The 20,129-nt window shown below is 52.3% G+C and overlaps 1 protein-coding gene across 2 annotated transcripts in view; it reads right to left on the reverse strand.

The window, feature by feature from the left end:
* The window catches only part of NPAT (nuclear protein, coactivator of histone transcription), a 127,946-nt gene that overhangs the window by 40,875 nt on the left and 66,942 nt on the right, over positions 1-20,129 (reverse strand). The window lies entirely within an intron of this gene.

The following is a 20,129-nucleotide window of genomic DNA, read 5'->3' on the forward strand; positions in this document are numbered from 1 at the left end:
ACAGGAAACCATGAGGCGTTCTAAAGCAGTCCCCAAGGGTGGAAAGAGAAGGACTAGAAAAAAAAGGAAGACCAGAGGCGAGACTCACAGGTCGGAAACTGTTCACTGTAATTTGCAAAGACTTTTGGCCTAAGACCGAAACTGCCAAGGAAAGAAATGTACATAGTATGTAGAACTTGGAAAAGGCAAGACATAACTAAAAAGCAGCCTAAAGAGCTCCCAATTAGAGGCTTGAATATGAGGCAGAAGGCCTCAGGAACAGGTGAAGAGAACTGGAACCCCAGCGAGGGTGCGCAGCTCCTCACCCAAAATGGTAGAGCAGATCTAGGTTGGAAGATCATTGTGAAGACTCTGGATCACGAAAAAGGAATCTGAACGTTTCAAGGAAACCGTCCTAGGCAGAAGGGGCGCTGAGACACACTCAGACCAGGAACAATATATTTTAAAAACTGGTCAGTAGGACAAGAAGTAGAAGAATGAAAATGAAAGAAGACTCTCATCCCAAGGGAGAATAATGTTAACCACTTTTGGAAAAGAGAGAAAACTGGACGAAGGACCACCATGTTCAGATGAAGGTCAGGAAAGAAGAGCGACGGACTACCAGATACATCCTCTATAACCAAATGGGATAGGCTTCCACCTTGGTGGATGATGAATATTGCAGCATTGTCAATTAGCAGCGTAGGGCAGCACGTCAGAGGATCCTACCAGAGAAGAAGAGGCACTGACCGGCTCCGAGTCCCAGAAGAAAGGAGAGAAGGCTTACTGAGCCTACCAGCAATCTTGAGCTCTAGATACTAAAATAAAGTTCCCCAACTGAGCAGACTGTCATCATGATTGTCCAATGATTTGGAGGGTCTCTTGCAAAGAAAGGGAAAAGAACGCTGCCACCAGGCCAAGATTAAGAGATTGGTGAGGGGGGTCTGTTATACCAAGGGAATAGCTTGGGAGAAGTGGGACATGGAGCGGAAGAACAGAGTGATCAAATCCAGAAGAAGGGTAGAGAACTCTTCAACATGGAAAAGACTCGGTCTCTAGGTGGGATAACGAAGTGAACGATTACACCCTGTTTGCCTCATAAGTAGTGTTGAGCGGACCCGAACTGTAAAAATCGGGATCCGCGCGGTTTCAGGGTTCGATCCGGGTCCGACGTGGACCCGGCTGCACATCTCTCTCTCTCTCTCACTCACTCGGATCCGCTCACCACTGACTTACATGGGTCCGGATTCCGGATCAGATCCAGACTTCTTTGACAATCCGCGACGCCTCATTGGGGGACACAGGACCATGGGACGTCCTAAAGCAGTCCCTGGGTGGGTAAACAAACAATGCAACACAAGGACTAGGAACCAGTCCCAGATAGCCAGGAGCGCCTACTGAAATAGGTGCTCCACTGTCGTTTGCAGAAATTTCCTACCTAGGTTTGCCTCAGCCGAAGCATGGGTATGGACTCGGTAATACTTTGAAACAGTATGTAGGCAAGACCACGTCGCAGTCTTACACCCCTGTTCCAATGAGTCCGCAGCCCACTAGGAATGGGCTTGAGTTGCAAGCGGTAGACTTCCTGGATCGCAGAGCGAATCCAGCGAGCCAGCGTTGCCTATGAAGCTGCCTGTCCTTTCTTAGGCCTTTCAGGAATGACGAACAAGGAGTCCATGTTCCTAAAGGTCCCACAGGACACGCGATCTAGCTCTGCGGCACCACAGGCCCATGCTGCCTCTGACTTTCTCCATGCCCAACAGACCTCCCTCCAAGCCATACCACAGAAGTAATTTGTAACTATCAGGCATATTACCCTGATCCCAAGCGTGAGCCCTGGACCCTGATTCCACACTGCAGGAGCCATACACATGATCATATCTCCTAAGCCCAACGAACCTTTCTCCAGGCTATACCATTGAAGCCAATAGCTATAATAGCACTCAGGTCCATTATCCTGACTCCAAGCTTGAGCCCTGGGCCCTGATACCATACCGAAGGAGCTGCCTTCTCCCTGACACTCCCATGATTGTAATATCTCCGGCTACTCTAGACAAGGGACACACATGACTACCAAGACTTCCTCACTATGTTCCACATACCCCTATAGGATTTGATCCTATACGCCGGCATTACCCAGGGAACTCACACAGGCAGTCTCTGCACGTGTTCTTACAGCTATTTTACTTACCTATCAGGCTACGATTCCAGTGTAGGTCAAGTCTGTCCGACCTGATGAAGGCTTGTTAGCCGAAACGTCGACACCTGGCGGACAATTGTACAGCACAGTTTTTTCATGTTTGACACTGACAAAATAAAAGAAAAGGATTTTGACATCCAACTACTGCGTTCTTTGATTTCATGGGAAATTACTAGTGTGCCCGAGTTAACCTCTAGTGACTGTTTAAAATTTCTCCTGAGCACCTATATCAAGAGGAGATGCGAGGTCTTCTTTTTCATGTTCCTAAAGGGGCTGTCCTGGATACGTAATATCTGAGAGCCCTCACAAGATCTAGCGAATGTAGAGACCTTTCCACCCTATGGACTGGGTGTGGACAAAAAGGCAGGCAGAACTATGTCCTCGTTCATATGAAAGGGGAAAGTAACCTTCGGAAGAAAATCCGAAAGGGGGCGTAGAACCACCTTGTCCTGATAATAGATCAGAAAGAGTTCGCGGCAAGAGAGTGCTGTCAGTTGTCTGATGGACGTAATCGCCACTAAGAATGTTACCTTCCAGGAGAGAAGAGCAAGAGAAGATTCTGTCAGGGGTAAAATGACGATGATGATGATGAGACTCAAAGGGTCTCTCGGGATCTGACTCCTGTTCCAAATCATAATGTCATGTGTGCACGCGAGACTAATAACGGACTACGAGTCAGTTACATCTATCTCCATGACTGGCACTGACCAAGTGGTCTTTTATTGTTTAAAACTTTCCACAGCTCTTCAGAAGTGAAGGGCGTGGACAAAATACAGTCCAATCAAGTATCGTAGGTCGGGGTTTCATGACGTATAGAAAGCTGCATATCCTCTCTTTGATTGGACAGTCCAGACTCCAGGAATTTCTTTTGTTTATCACCTCGGGTGTAGACAGGAAATGGCAGCCATCTTTAAATTACATATACTTATATATACTGTGTTAAGGAACAAAGACATGCATAAATATGTGTTAGTTCACATCTGCTAAACTATATACCTGAGTCTATGAAATGGCTGAAGTATTTTTTATACTCAATTCTTATCCTCAACAGTTCCTTAAGAGGTTCAAAGGGGGAACTCTGGAGACCGTCCAAAATGAGATTGAGGTCCCATGGGAAACGCCCTGGAGGAAGGTCTTGACTTGCGGATTGCAAGCTAGACGGCATTGATAAAATATTGAGAGAGATGAAACCTGCCCCTTAAGGGAGCTGAGGGCCAACCCCTTTTGCAACCTGACTGCAAAAAAATCAAGAATTCTGGGAATCGCCAAAGGCATAGGTTGGACATTGGATTCCCTGCACCGAGAAGTAGGGAATTTTGTTTACTTACCGTAAATTCCTTTTCTTCTAGCTCCTATTGGGAGACCCAGACAATTGGGTGTATAGCTTCTGCCTCCGGAGGCCACACAAAGTATTACACTTTAAAAGTGTAACCCCTCCCCTCTGCCTATACACCCTCCCGTGGATCACGGGCTCCTCAGTTTTGGTGCAAAAGCAGGAAGGAGGAAACTTATAAATTGGTCTAAGGTAAATTCAATCCGAAGGATGTTCGGAGAACTGAAAACCATGAACCAAAAGAACAATTCAACATGAACAACATGTGTACACAAAAGAACAACCAGCCCGAAGGGAACAGGGGCGGGTGCTGGGTCTCCCAATAGGAGCTAGAAGAAAAGGAATTTACGGTAAGTAAACAAAATTCCCTTCTTCTTTGTCGCTCCATTGGGAGACCCAGACAATTGGGACGTCCAAAAGCAGTCCCTGGGTGGGTAAAAGAATACCTCGATAAAAAGAGCCGACACGACTCCCTCTTACAGGTGGGCAACCGCCGCCTGAAGGACTCGCCTACCTAGACTGGCGTCTGCCGAAGCATAGGTATGCACCTGATAGTGTTTCGTGAAAGTGTGCAGGCTAGACCAGGTAGCTGCCTGACACACCTGCTGAGCCGTAGCCCGGTGCCGCAATGCCCAGGACGCACCCACGGCTCTGGTAGAATGGGCTTTCAGCCCCGAAGGAAGCGGAAGCCCCGAAGAACGGTAAGCTTCAAGAATCGGTTCCTTGATCCACCGAGCCAAGGTTGACTTGGAAGCCTGCGATCCCTTACGCCGGCCAGCGACAAGGACAAAGAGCGCATCTGAACAGCGCAGGGGCGCCGTGCGAGACACGTAGAACCGGAGTGCTCTCACTACATCTAATGAGTGCAAATCCTTTTCACATTGGTGAATTGGATTAGGGCCAAATGAAGGTAAGGAGATATCCTGATTGAGATGAAAAGGAGATACCACCTTAGGGAGAAATTCCGGGACAGGACGCAGAACCACCTTATCCTGGTGAAAAACCAGGAAGGGGGCTTTGCATGACAGCGCTGCAAGCTCGGACACTCTTCGGAGTGATGTAACTGCCACTAGAAATGCCACCTTCTGCGAAAGACGTGATAAAGAGACATCCCGCAGCGGCTCGAAAGGTGGTTTCTGAAGAGCCGTTAGCACCCTGTTAAGGTCCCAGGGTTCCAGCGGGCGCTTGTAAGGTGGGACTATGTGGCAAACTCCCTGCAGGAACGTGCGGACCTGCGGAAGCCTGGCCAGACGCTTTTGAAAAAATACTGAGAGCGCCGATACTTGTCCCTTGAGAGAGCTGAGTGACAAACCCTTGTCCATTCCGGATTGAAGGAATGAAAGAAAAATGGGTAAGGCAAAAGGCCAGGGAGTAAAACCATTATCAGAGCACCAGGACAAGAAGATCCGCCAAGACCTGTAATAGATCTTGGCAGACGTTGGTTTCCTGGCCTGTCTCATAGTGGCAATGACATCCTGAGATAACCCTGAAGACGCTAGGAGCCAGGACTCAATGGCCACACAGTCAGGTTGAGGGCCGCAGAATTCAGATGGAAAAACGGCCCTTGTGACAGCAAGTCTGGGCGGTCTGGAAGCGCCCACGGCTGACCCACCGTGAGATGCCACAGATCCGGGTACCACGACCGCCTCGGCCAATCTGGAGCGACGAGAATGGCGCGACGACAGTCGGACCTGATCTTGCGTAACACTCTGAGCAGCATCGCCAGGGGAGGAAATACATAAGGCAGTCGAAACTGCGACCAATCCTGAACTAATGCGTCCGCCACCAGAGCTCTGTGATCTTGAGACCGTGCCATGAATGCCGGGACTTTGTTGTTGTGCCGTGACGCCATGAGATCGACGTCCGGCGTTCCCCAGCGGCGACAGATCTCTCGAAACACGTCTGGGTGAAGAGACCATTCCCCCGCGTCCATGCCCTGACGACTGAGAAAATCTGCTTCCCAGTTTTCTACGCCCGGGATGTGAACTGCGGAGATGGTGGAGGCTGTGGCTTCCACCCACTGCAGAATCCGCCGGACTTCCTGGAAGGCTTGACGACTGCGCGTGCCGCCCTGGTGGTTGATGTATGCGACGGCAGTGGCGTTGTCCGACTGTATACGGATCTGTCTGCCCTCCAGCCACCGCTGGAAGGCCAATAGGGCTAGATACACTGCCCTTATCTCCAAAACATTGATCTGAAGGGAAGACTCTCTGAGTCCAGGTTCCCTGAGCCCTGTGGTGGAGGAAAACCGCTCCCCACCCTGACAGGCTCGCGTCCGTGGTGACCACAGCCCAGGTTGGGGGCAGGAAGGATTTTCCCTGCGATAGAGAATTGGGAAGAAGCCACCACTGAAGAGACGTCTTGGTTGCAAGGGAAAGAAAGACGTTCCTGTCGAGGGAAGTCGACCTCCTGTCCCATTTGCGGAGAATGTCCCACTGGAGTGGGCGCAGATGGAATTGCGCGAAGGTCACTGCCTCCATTGCTGCCACCATCTTCCCCAGGAAGTGCATGAGGCGCCTCAAGGGGTGTGACTGACCCCGAAGAAGAGATTGCACCCCTGCCTGCAGAGAGAAGGGAATTTTGTTACTTACCGTAAATTCCTTTTCTTCTAGCTCTTATTGGGAGACCCAGACGATTGGGGTATAGCTACTGCCCTCCGGAGGCCACACAAAGCACTACACTAAAAAGTGCAAGGCCCCTCCCCTTCTGGCTATACCCCCCCCGTGATATCACGGGTTCTCCAGTTTTAGTGCCAAAGCAAGAAGGAGGAAAGCCAATAACTGGTTTAAACAAATTAACTCCGAGTAACATCGGAGAACTGAAAAACCGTTCAACATGAACAACATGTGTACCCGCAAACAACAAAAAAATCCCGAAGGACAACAGGGCGGGTGCTGGGTCTCCCAATAAGAGCTAGAAGAAAAGGAATTTACGGTAAGTAACAAAATTCCCTTCTTCTTCAGCGCTCTATTGGGAGACCCAGACGATTGGGACGTCCAAAAGCTGTCCCTGGGTGGGTAAAGAAATACCTCATGTTAGAGCTGCAAGACAGCCCTCCCCTATGGGGAAGCCACTGCCACCTGCAGGGCTCTTCTACCTAGGCTGGCGTCCGCCGAAGCATAGGTATGCACCTGATAATGTTTGGTGAAAAAATGTGCAGGCTCGACCAGGTAGCTGCCTGGCACACCTGTTGAGCCGTAGCCTGGTGTCGTAATGCCCAAAACGCACCTACGGCTCTGGTAGAATGGACCTTCAGCCCTGAAGGAACCGGAAGCCCCGCAGAACGGTAGTCTTCAAGAATTGGTTCTTTGATCCATCGAGCCATGGTGGCTTTAGAAACCTGCAACCCCTTGCGCGTACCAGCGATAAGGACAAAAAATGCATCAGAGCGGCGCATGGGCGCCGTGCGGGAAATGTAGATTCTGAGTGCTCTCACCAGAACTAACAACTGTAAATCCTTTTCATACCGGAGAACCGGATGAGAACAAAAGGAAGGAAAGGGTATATCCCGATTAAGAAGAAACGCGGATACAACCTTAGGGAGAAACTCCTGAATAGGGCGCAGCACTACCTTGTCCTGGTGGAACACTAGGAAGGGAGCCTTGAATGACAGAGCCGCCAGCTTAGACACTCGCCGAAGCGACGTGATCGCAACCAGAAAGGCCACTTTCTGTGACAGGCGCGAAAGGGAAACTTCCCTCAGAGGCTCGAAATGCGGCTTCTGGAGAGCAACTAGTACCCTGTTCAGATCCCATGGATCTAACGGCCGCTTGTACGGGGGCACAATATGACAAACCCCCTGTAGTAACGTGCGCACCTTAGGAAGACGTGCTAGACGCTTCTGAAAAGAACACGGATAGTGCCGAGACTTGCCCTTAAAGGGAGCCGAGCGACCAACCTCTTTCCCAACCAGATTGCAGGAGGGAAGGCAAAGTAGGCAATGCCGATGGCCAGGGAGACCCTCCCTGAGCAGAACACTAAGATAAGAATATCTTCCACGAGTTGTGGTAGATCTTGGCAGACCGCGGCTGGCTAGCCCGTCTCATGGTGGCAATGACGCCGTGCTCACGGTCGACCGACGGTGAGATGCCACAGATCACGGTACCACGACCTCCCCGGCCAGTCTGGGGCGACGAGGATGGTGTGGCAGCAATCGGTAGCTGGAACTGTGACCAATCCTGAGCCAAGGCGCCTGTCGCCAGAGCTCTTTGATCGTAAGACCGCGTCATGAAAATCGGGACCTTGTTGTTGCCGAGAAGCCATGACGTCGACGTCCGTCTTCATCCTGCGTCTACAGAATTCTTGCAAACAAACGGGTGCAGAGCCCATTCCCCTGCGTCCACGCCCTGGCGACTGAGGAAGTCTGCTTCCTAGTGTCGTACGCCCGGGATGTGAACAGCTGATATGGTGTATGCTCTGTCTTCTACCCATAGCAGAATCCGCCGGACCTCTTGGGAGTCTTGTCGACTGCGTAGTCCGCCTTGGTGGTTGGTGTATGCCACCGCTGTGGATAGTCCGACTGAATTCGGATCTATTTGCATTCCAGCCACTGCAGGAAGGCTTGCAGTGCAAGATACACTGCCCAGAGCTCCAGACCACTGAGTTGAAGAGTGGACTCCTCTGAAGATGGTCTTTGACCGTCTGGAAAAGCTAAAACTCGCCTCTGGATGAGGCGCCTCCTTGAAGGAGAGACTGTCCCCTCGTCTGTAGTGAACGCTGTTTGTCCAGCGGAAGCTTCACTATCGCTGAGAGAGTGTGAAAACTCTCCAGGAGATGCCAGCGATTGGGTTCAACCTTGACAAGTTGAAGACCCACCCGAAACTCTGGGAAGGGTCCAGCGCCATGTTCAGGTTGTGTTGGCATGCTTGTAAAGGAGAGTGCCTTGACCAGTAGATTGCCCAAGTAAAGGATCACAGAGTGACCGTGAGAGCGCGGGACTGCTCCCTCTGCTGCCACGAACTTGGTGAACACCCGTGGGGCTGTCGCCAGCCAAAGGGTATGGCTACGAAACGAAATATTCTCGTCTTTAATAACGAATCGTAGCCAACGCCGGTGCCTCGGAGCAATCGGCACGTGTAGATAAGCATCCTGATGTCTATTGAAGCTAGGAAAACTCCTTGAGACAGAGAGGCAATGACGGAGCGGAATGATGCCATCCGGAACCGCCTGGTTTTCACGTGCTCGTTAAGCAGTATAAAGTCCCGAACGGGACGGAAGGAGCCGTCCTATTTTGGCACCACGACCAGGTCGGGGCAAAATGCGTATCTGGTTCCTGAAGAGGAACAGGGATTACGGCTCTTTCCGCCTGCAGAAGAGCCTCGGCTCGGTCGGTGCGGTAGTTTGAAAACAAACTGACTCTCACTCACAGGCCCTCAACCTGCGGTAGGTAAATGCCGCTAAAGCGGGGGAGTCTGCCCCCCCGCGGTTGCGGAGTGAGAGGGCTGAAAATTATGAGGAAAACGCTTTGGTAGCGGATCCTCCGGCTGCCTTCCCCGGGCGTGAATTGAGCCCGCTAGGAATCTATGCCCTTCTGGGCTTTTTGAGTCGTCTTGGATAGTTGAATGATTTCATTCAACCCTTACCAACAGACTATCACTAGATAAAGGCAACCTGGTTAAGCACTTCGTTGGAAGCAGCCTCTGTTCCAATCTCTCAACTACTAGCCTCTGCGTAAAAACACGGAGTTGGCGGATGCCACTGACGTCCGGCTCGTAGAGTCTCGGACAGCAATAACAGCATGATTCGCCATGCCGACATTGCGAGTTAAAGACGCTGCTGGGACCGAGAGTACCTGTGACAGCGACCCTCTGCGCAATACTAGCTGAAATAGCTTGGAGTGCCTTCACGGCTGCGACTGCCGGAGCAGCCGACCTGCCGATAGCTTCATAGACAGATTGCAACCAGAGGCCAATCTGCCTGTCAATGGCCTTTTGAAGTGAAGTCCTATCCACCACTACAACTATAGATCTAGCTGCAAGCATGGAGATTGGGGGATCCACATTTGGATACTGGGTCTAGCGCTTGACCACGTCAGGGGGAGCGACACGTGTCTCATTAATACGGTCGGAGAAACGCTTATCGTGATAAGCGTGTCGTTTCTGGACTGCGTCTCTGGAGTCAGAGTGCTAAACAAGTACTCAATATATAGAGATTTCTCTTGCTGTGAAGCTGACCCCTCCACTGGAGGAGTTGAGGGAGAAATACCCAACCTTTCGTTGATGGACGCAAAAAGATTATTCACTATAGCGTCACCATCCGGTGTATCCGGATTGAGAGCGGTGTCAGGAACAGAGTCCTGAACAGCTACGTCTGCCTCATCGTACAGAGAGTACTCCAGCTGGGACCTTGCCCAGTGATGTAGTCGAGGGCTAATGCCAGCGAGCCCGCTGAGGCCATCTGGGACTGTCGACCGTGTCGGATGCCTGCTCTCTGGGATGCCTGGAATCACTCTGGCGCCTTGAGATGCTCCAGATCAGGGCGGCCAGGGTCATTGCAACCATATTGCCCACGGTCTGCTTGGGGTGCAAAGTCTGTAAGATGTCAGTCATAGTCACAGACAATATATCAGCGGAAAAACTGCAACTTCGTCCCTGTCTCTGGACAGAGATCACAGGTGGTTCCTTTGGCCACATATAGCAGAGACCCCGGTTGAGCAATTGCACGCACTGGGGGTCCTGAAACCGTATGACATGCAGTACAAGCAGCATAGAAAGCCCGTACATTGGCAACTTGTCTTTTTCTGCTGTTGTTGTCTAGCTATCTAAGAGCCTAGCCGAGGATAGCGACCGTACAGTGAATAGTCATACAAGCATGAAGTACAAATAAACACTTCAGCACATGTAGTACACGCAGCATTGAAAACTTGTGGCTTGGCACATTTGCTCTTCTGCTGCTGTTGTCTATTTATCTAGGAGCATGAGACAAGGATAGCGACATACAGTGAATGTATAGCATACAGCATGACAGTAAACACTGCAGCCCATGCAATCCAAGCAGCATTGAAAGCTTGCGCGTTAGCACCCTAGCCTTTCTGCTGCTGTTGTCTATTTATCCAGGAACATTAGCCAAGGATAGCGACATACAGTGAATGTATAGCATACAAGCATGACAGTAAACACTGCAGCCAATGCAAGTCAAGCAGCATTGAAAACTTGTGCCGTAGCACCATTGCTCTACTGCTGCTTTTGTCTGTTTATCTGGGCGCATTAGCCAAGAATAGCGACATACAGTGAATGTATATCATAACAATAAACCGTGCAGCACATGCAAGCGAAGCAGCATTGAAAGCTTGTGCCTTAGCACAAATTGCTCTACTGCTGCTGTTGCCCAATCTGACAGTAAACACTGCAGCACATGCAAACGAAGAAGCATTGAAAGCTTGTGCCTCAGCAGCATTGCTTATTTGCTGCTGTTGCCCAGAATAGCGACAGTACAGTACAGTGCATAGCATATCAGCACACAGCCCAAAAGCCCACTTCAGCATTAGTGGTGTCAGTTGCTTACCGCCCGCACAAGAGCGGGTGCGAGGTCGCCCAAAAACCTGTGACTGGTTCCGTTCTCCCAGAGTGGAAACCATAATGGCTGCCGGCTTCTCTTCCCCGTCCTGTGCAGAGGGGCGGGCCGTGGGCGAGCCCCAGCCAAGAGCGGGAACCCGGCGTCTCACTGTGTTCAGTGAGAGGGGGCTGGAGAATGCAAAGCAGACTCCAGCTCCCTGCGCTGAGCTACTGTACAGCGTCCCGCCCCTCCTCTGACTGGCAGGGCTGGGGCGGGAACGAAACGAAAACTAGGCCGCAAAGCCGGGGACTCTAGTAATAAGCGCGGCCGTCCCATGTGCACGGCCGACGCCGAAGTCCCCCGGCGCACCACAAGTCCCAGCCGCGCCACAATGTAAAAAAAACAACCAGCAGCGGCCGGCGCGGCCGTTTTCAATACATAAATTCACTCAGCAAAGCTGCAGTGAATAATAGCACCAGCGCTCCGCGCTGTTGTCCCCGGCGCACTAACACTCCCAGCAATGCTGGTGTGTGTGGGCGCGATGTGCATGGGAACACAGAGTACCTTGATGTAGCAGGGCCCTGTCCCTGACGATACTCAGCTCCATATCCAGCAGGTTCTTTTGGGTCTGTGGATGGAGCTCGGTCTCTGTGCCTGGAGACCGGTAAGATCCCACTTCACCCAGAGCCCCTCATGGGGATGGGGAAGGAAAACAGCATGTGGGCTCCGGCCTCTGTACTAGCAATAAGTACCTCAACCTTACAACACCATCCACGGGTGAGAAGGGAGCATGCTGGGGGCCCTATATGGGCCCTCTTTTCTTCCATCCGACATAGTCAGCAGCTGCTGCTGACCAAAATCTGTGGAGCTATGCATGGATGTCTGACCTCCTTCGCACACAAAGCTAAAACTGGAGAACCCGTGATATCACGGGGGGGGTATAGCCAGAAGGGGAGGGGCCTTGCACTTTTTAGTGTAGTGCTTTGTGTGGCCTCCGGAGGGCAGTAGCTATACCCCAATCGTCTGGGTCTCCCAATAGAGCGCTGAAGAAAAGCTGTTTGTCCAGCGGTAGCTTGACTACCGCTGATTGTGTATGAAACTCCATCCCGATGTAAGTCAGTGATTGGGTCGGTGTCAACTTGGATTTTGGGAAGTTGATGATCCACCCGAACTGCTGGAGAGTCTCCAGAGCGATGGTAAGGCTGTGTTGACACGCCACCCGAGAAGGTGCCCTGACTAGGAGATCGTCTAAGTAGGGAATCACCGAGTGGCCCTGAGAGTGTAGGACCGCCACGACGGATGCCATGACTTTGGTGAAAACCCGTGGGGCTGTCGCCAGGCCGAAAGGCAATGCCACGAACTGAAGGTGTTCGTCCCCGATGGCGAAACGCAAGAAGCGTTGATGTTCGGGTGCGATCGGCACGTGGAGATAAGCATCCTTGATGTCGATCGATGCTAGGAAGTCTCCTTGTGACATCGATGCGATGACCGAGCGGAGAGATTCCATCCGAAACCGTCTGGTGCTCACATGTCTGTTGAGTAGTTTGAGGTCCAGAACGGGACGGAATGATCTGTCCTTCTTTGGCACCACGAACAAGTTGGAGTAAAAGCCGCGACCATGTTCCTGAGGGGGAACGGGAATCACAACTCCTTCTGTCTTCAGAGCGTCCACTACCTGAAAAAGTGCGTCGGCCCGAGCGGGGGGCGGAGAGGTTCTGAAGAAACGAGTCGGAGGACGAGAGCTGAACTCTATCCTGTAACCGTGAGACAGAATGTCTCTCACCCATCGGTCTTGAACATGTGGCCACCAGGCGTCGCAAAAGCGGGAGAGCCTGCCACCGACCGAGGATGCGGTTCGGGGATGCCGAGAGTCATGAGGAGGCCGCCTTGGAGGCAGTGCCTCCGGCGGATTTTTGGGGGCGTGACTTAGACCGCCACGCATAGGAGTTCCTCTGGCCTTTCTCCGGCCTGTTGGACGAAGAGGATTGGGACTTGGCGGAGGGACGAAAGGACCGAAACCTCGATTGTATTTTCCGTTGCTGAGGTCTCTTCGGTTTGGACTGGGGTAAGGAGGAGTCCTTTCCCTTGGATTCCTTAATAATCTCATCCAATCGTTCGCCAAACAATCGGTCGCCAGAAAACGGCAAACCGGTTAAGAACCTCTTGGAAGCCGAGTCGGCCTTCCATTCTCGTAGCCACATGGCCCTGCGGACTGCCACTGAATTAGCGGATGCCACCGCTGTACGGCTAGCAGAGTCTAGGACTGCGTTCATGGCGTAGGAAGAAAATGCCGACGCCTGAGAAGTCAAAGACGCAACCTGCGGAGCAGAAGTACGTGTGACCGCATTAATCTCGGCCAGACAAGCTGAGATAGCTTGGAGTGCCCACACGGCTGCAAAAGCCGGGGCAAAAGACGCGCCCGTGGCTTCATAGATGGATTTCACCAGGAGCTCTATCTGCCTGTCAGTGGCATCTTTTAGCGATGAGCCATCTGCAACCGATACCACAGATCTAGCCGCCAATCTAGAGACTGGAGGATCCACCTTGGGACATTGAGCCCAACCCTTAACTACGTCAGAGGGGAAGGGGTAACGTGTGTCAGTAAGGCGCTTAGTAAAGCGCTTGTCCGGAACCGCTCTGGACTTCTGGACAGCATCTCTGAAGTTAGAGTGATCGAAAAACGCACTCCGTGTACGTTTGGGGAACCGAAACTGGTGTTTCTCCTGCTGAGAAGCCGACTCCTCTATAGGTGGAGGCGGGGGAGATAGATCTAACACCTGGTTGATGGACGAGATAAGATCATTTACTAAGGCGTCCCCTTCAGGTGTATCAAGGTTGAGGGCGACGTCAGGGTCAGAGCCCTGAGCTGCGCCGTCCGCCTCGTCCTCCAGAGAGTCATCAAGGTGGGACCCCGAGCAGCGTGAAGAAGTCGGGGAAGATTCCCAGCGAGCCCGCTTAGCCGGTCTGGGACTGTGGTCCGTGCAGGAGTCCTCCACGTGAGACCTAGGGCCCCCCCCGGGAGCGCGCTGCGACGCGGACCGAGAGGTACCTGGAGGCGACGCACCAACAGGGCCCGGTGGCCTGTGTAAGGACCGGTCTGGACTGCAAGGCTTCTAGCAGCTTGGCAGACCATTTGTCCATAGACTGAGCCATGGATTGTGAAAGTGACTCAGAGTTTCTCAGCAAAAGCTGCAAACTCTGTCCCTGCCGCCTGGACAGGGGGGAGCAGGGGGGTCTACCTGACCCGAGGGGCCCACTAGTGACCGAGGCTCCGGCTGAGCAAGCGAAACAGGGGTCGAGCATTGCTCACAGTGAGGGTAGGTGGAACCCGCAGGTAACATAACCGCACAAGAGGTACAGGTCGCAAAAAAACCCTGTGCCTTAGCGCCCTTGCTCCTTGTGGACGACATGCTGTTGTCTCCTAGGAGAGTGATCACTGAGGGTATATGGGAAAGGGTATACAGCCCGGCCGAACAGAAATATATATATACAGAATACGTATCTATTCCGGCACCCTAGGGGGACCAGCACCGGGTGACCGGTGTGGCTTACCGACCGCTAAAAAGCGGAGTGTGTGTCCTCCAGATTCCCTGCCTTAGGTCTCCCAGAGCTGCAGAGCTCTTCCCTGATAATCCTCCACCGGCAGATGGCTGCCGGAGCTCTCAGGGGAGGAGTGGAGCCGTGGGCGGCGCTAGGAAAGTGCGGGAATCTGGGGTCCCCACAGTGATCAGTGAGGGGGGAGGAAACATACAGGATGCTCCGGCCCTCACATCCGACGTCAGGTCGGCAGTCCCGCCCTTACCCCTGACAGACAGGCCCGGGGGCGGGAGTTTTGCTACTAGGCCGTGATGAAGCCAAGGAGTAAATTTAAGACCGCGGCCGACAAGCAGGCGCGGTCGGCGCAGAAGTCCGCCGGTCTTCACAAATCAGCAGCTGCTGCAGCGTCCGGGAAAAAGGCGCTCCATGCACAGTCCCCATGGGAACACAGAGTACCTTATAGATGCAGGGCCCGGTCCCTGAGGATGAATAGACTCCTGTCCGGCAGATTCCCAGAGAGGCTGCGGAGGGAGCCCGGTCCCAGTAAATGGATGACCGGTCAGGATCCCACTTCTCCCAGAGCCGCTAAGGGATGGTGAAGGAAAACGGCATGAGGCTCCGGCCTTTGTACCCGCAATGGGTACCTCAACCTTAACAGCACCGCCGACGTAGTGGGGTGAGAAGGGAACATGCCGGGGGCCCCGTGGGGGCCCGCTTTTCTTCCAACCGATATAACTAAAATGAGAATGCATGAGTGGATGTGTGCCTCCTTCCACACAAAGCATAAAACTGAGGAGCCCGTGATGCACGGGAGGGTGTAGAGGCAGAGGGGAGGGGTTACACTTTTAAATTGTAATACTTTGTGTGGCCTCCGGAGGCAGAAGCGATACACCCAATTGTCTGGGTCTCCCAATGGAGCGACAAAGAAAGGAAAGTTTCACGTACGGTGGTAAATACGGGATGAAGGCCGGCTTTCGGGCACTAAACATGGTGGAGATGACCGCGGGAGAGAATCTCCCTCTTGTTAAAGTCCAGGTCTCAATAGCCAGGCCATCAGCTTCAGGGCTCTGGAGTTCTGACGGGAAATGGGCCCTTGGGTCAGCAGGTCTGGGATGCTTAAGAAGCGCCATGAGCTATTGTACTAATTCGGCGTACCAGGCGCGCCTGGGCCAGTCCGGTGCTATTAGTATCACCGGGACTCCTCCTGCCTTGATCTTCCCGATTACTCGCGGCAGCAGGGGCAGAGGCGAAAAAACATTTAAGGTAGACGGAAGCGACTTCAGGAGATTAGAGCATCCGCGCCGATGGACTGTGGATCACGTGACCTGGCTAAGAACGCGGGTACCTTTGTGTTCAACCTTGAGGCCATTAGATCCACGTCTGGTGTACCCCAGCGAGTGCAGATGTGTGGGAACACTTCTGGGTGGAGAAACCACTCTCCGGCGGCCAGGCCTTGGCGACTTAGAAGGTCCGCCGCCCAGTTCTCTACTCCCGGTATGTGTACCGCTGAAACCACAGACCCCGTCGATTCGACCCAGGTGAGGATCTTGAGGACCTCGAGATAAGCTGTCTTTCTGCTGGTACCTCCCTGCCGATTGACATAGGCCACAGCTGTTGCATTGTCCAATTGGACCCGAATCAAACGACCTGCTAGCAGAAGGATGGGGGGAAAGGTGGGGGGGGGGGACGACCTGAGCGCGAGAAAGACTGCGCTGATTTTCAGGATGATTTCTGGGAAGGAAAGACTCTTGGGGCATCCAACGTCCCCAAGCAGTGTGGAGCCAGTACGCTGCTCTCCATCCTAAGAGGCTGGCGTCCGTGGTCAGGAGTAGCCAGTCCACTTGGGAGAGAAAATCTCCCTCTTGATATGGAAGAGGGCTGAAGCCACCAGAAAGCGCATACCTGACTGAAGGCGTCAGGCGAAAAGCTCGTCCAGGGAAAAGGGGCTCTTGTCCCAGGCAGCTAGAAGCGCAAGCTAGTAGCAAAAAGGAAAGAACAGGACTTAACGTGGAATAATTTTTTGTAACCATAATAAGTCAAAGTGACAACCCGTTATAATGCATATAAAATCATTTTTAATTACAAAAATTGTAAAAACAAGGTTGGAGTTGTCAGAATCATACAAAAAGTGGTATCACAGGGTAAATGAGGACAGAAAAGAAGCAGCACAGTAGCCCAAACATGAGGAGTGTAGAAAGGCTGACTCATAATTAATTCATGGGAGATATGATTAAATGAGTGAATATAAACAATATTCCATGGAGGATGTGAGTTGGATCAAGTAGCAACTGTTAAATGAGACGACAACCAAAAGCCCATGAAGCCAAAGTCTCAATATGCTGTGTAATAAATATGTCACCTAGCTCAAACAGATCTTTAGAAGCGAAACAAGCATATAAAGAGACGTGGCTTAACCAGAAGGAAACTCACGCATATATATATATATATATGCAGAGTCACGCCAGTGCAGTTAGAGATCATGTGCCCCTACGCGTCTCGCACACAGCTTTGTAAGGGGGAGGTGAAATGGAAAGAGTGCCGATTGTGGACAGAACACTGGGTGAGGTTTTTAAACCTTACCGCCGGTGTTAGTGGGTGAGTCATGCTGTGCACGTTGCCCGGGGTACGGCGCGCATCCATGTCACCACCCCCGCCCACGTCACTTCCGGCTCTCCAGCGATGACGCAAATGAAGTCAACACCAAAGGAGGCCATCGGAGACGTGTGCTGGGGGATGAAAACGGGAGCGCGCGCACAAGGCAATCAAGGGACATGCCCAGGGAGGGGACGGATTTTGACGGACCGGGGATGATTTGACTGGAGTCAGAAGCCACCCTAAGCGGGATAGGGTGCCCACAGAGATCTGCACGCTGGTTGAGCCCTTGGTGAGGAGTTCATCCAAGCAAGGCAGAACAGCCACTCTCCTAGCATGAAGGACACTCATGGCGGCCGCCATGACCTTGGTGAAGACCCATGGTGCTGTGGCAGAGCCGAGGGTAGGGCTACAAATGAAAAAAAGTCCTGAACTGCGAAGCAGAGGAACTTTTGGTGAGCTGGGGCGATGGGTATGTGCAGGTACGCGTCCCTGATAGCAATGGAGGCAAGGAATTCTCCTTCGACCATAGGAGGTAATAATGGACCCTAGGAACTCCATTCTGAATCTCCTTACATGCACATGTTTGCTCAGGTGTTAGGAGGTCCAGGATGGGACGAACTGACCCGTCCTTATTAGGGGACCACGAGAGGTTGGAATAGAAGGCCTTAAACCTCCCGCCGTACTGAACAGGTACTATCACCCCCGCCATTTGGAGGGAGTGGATTCCTGAGGAAAAGGCCTTGCGGTGTTTTGGAGCCTTTGGGGGGGTTTGAGAGAAAAGACCGACCTGGGGAATCGGGTCCGGAATTCAATGTGGTAACCGGAAGACACAAGGTCTCGCACCCATTTGTGGTCTGAGGCAGCAGCCCAGATGGAGGAGGACGAGACTCCTCGGTCTTTTTCTAGACTGCCAGGACTCGGTGGACTCTAGGAGGGCTGAGAAGGTCGTGCCCTGCGTGTCTAGTAAAAAAAACGTCCTAGGCTAGAGTTGGGGGAGGGAGGTACTCTTTTCCTCTCGAGGCGTCAGAAAAAAAGAGCCTGTCCAGACGATTGCCAAACCATTGGTCTGGAAAGGAGTACTGTGAGAGGCTTCTTAGGGACCGAGTCCGCTCTCCATTATCGGAACCAGAGGGCCTTACAGATGGCTATGGTATTTGAAGTGGCAAACACTGCGCAAGTAGCAGCGTCGAGGGATGCCTGCATGAGGTACTCCGCCGCTGCAGCAATGTGAACTGTTACATCTGTGAGGGTCTGAGGAAAACTGGTATCCCTGGTGCCTGTGCGACCCACATGGAAGGAGAAAGGGACCAGCGTCCTCAAGGCGGAGCGATCGAGCTGCTCTACCTGTCTGTCTGTCGGGTCCTTGAAGGAGGATCCATCAAGTAAAAGACAGGAGGGTCTTTCAAGCAGGCGGGAGGCCGGGGAAGGGGGGGGCGGGGGTCCACCGAAGCTGCATTGGCCCAGCCCTTAGAGACAGCTAAGCCAAAGGGGTACCAGGACTCCATGAGTTTACGGATACCGAAGCGCCGGCAAAAATTTTTTTGAGGTTTCTTTACCCTTTTAAAAGGAGACCGCATGGTCAGTAGTAGTGGATGGGAGATCTTTAACATGCAGAGTTTGGTTTATTGCTGCAATAAGGGAGTCCATTGCAGCTTGATCGCTCGGGGAGGTTGAAACCAAGGAATCATCCCGGTACAAACATCATTCCCCTTCCTCCGGCTCCTCAGAGACCGCGGAACATGTGGGAGAACCCCATCTGTGTACCCCCAAGGGAGAATCATGGGGGTCATGCCCGCTTTCTGATCTGCAATCGGTGAAGCAGAGGGCTGATTCTTATCAGAAGGACCCTCTTTAGAGGTGTCATCAGGCTGTGTTCTGTCCAGGGGCCCCTAGGAGTGTGAGGACGATGTTGCATAGCCAGCACCAGGTTCTGGGAACTGTGCCCATTCCGGGGGACTGGGAGCCGCACAGGCTCTGGGCTGGCAGCAATTGCTGCAGTGGTGGCGGGGGGGGGGGGGTGGTAGTTGGGGGAACTACAGGGGCACCGGACTCACAGAAGGAAGAGGTGCTATCAACCCCTAGTAGCTCAGCGTGGCAGGTAGTGCAGGCTGAATAATAGGCTGTACATTAGAAGTCTTATAGTTGTTGCTGTAGTTGTGCAGGGCATAAAACATGTGACTGCAGCCCCTGGCTGATGAGCCATAAACTCTGATTGTAACGAGGGAGCAATGCTCTGCAGAGATAATGTGAGAAAACAAGTGAGGATATAACTCCCCCAGAACGCTGATGGCCCCCACCCCACCTCCTGTGTCCCAGTTCCTATGGGAAGGAGGAAGCCAGCTCTGAGAGACGCCCACAGGCTCTGATCGCAACGAGAGGGAGCGATGCTCTGCAGAGCTCGTGTGTGAGGAGAGCTACGCGCGATTTCATGAGGGGGCATGGCTTATCTCTAACAAGAATGACGACATGAAAAAATGTAATTAAAAAGAAGGGAATTTTGTTTACTTACCGTAAATTCCTTTTCTTCTAGCTCCTATTGGGAGACCCAGACAATTGGTTGTATAGCTTCTGCCTCCGGAGGCCACACAAAGTATTACACTTTAAAAAGTGTAACCCCTCCCCTCTGCCTATACACCCTCCCGTGCATCACGGGCTCCTCAGTTTTGGTGCAAAAGCAGGAAGGAGGAAACTTATAAATTGGTCTAAGGTAAATTCAATCCGAAGGATGTTCGGAGAACTGAAAACCATGAACCAAAAGAACAATTCAACATGAACAACATGTGTACACAAAAGAACAACTAGCCCGAAGGGCACAGGGGCGGGTGCTGGGTCTCCCAATAGGAGCTAGAAGAAAAGGAATTTACGGTAAGTAAACAAAATTCCCTTCTTCTTTGTCGCTCCATTGGGAGACCCAGACAATTGGGACATCCAAAAGCAGTCCCTGGGTGGGTAAAAGAATACCTCGATAAAAAAGAGCCGAAAACGACCCCA

The sequence above is a fragment of the Anomaloglossus baeobatrachus genome, chromosome 2 (assembly GCF_048569485.1).
Source record: "Anomaloglossus baeobatrachus isolate aAnoBae1 chromosome 2, aAnoBae1.hap1, whole genome shotgun sequence".
Lineage (NCBI taxonomy): Eukaryota > Metazoa > Chordata > Amphibia > Anura > Aromobatidae > Anomaloglossus > Anomaloglossus baeobatrachus.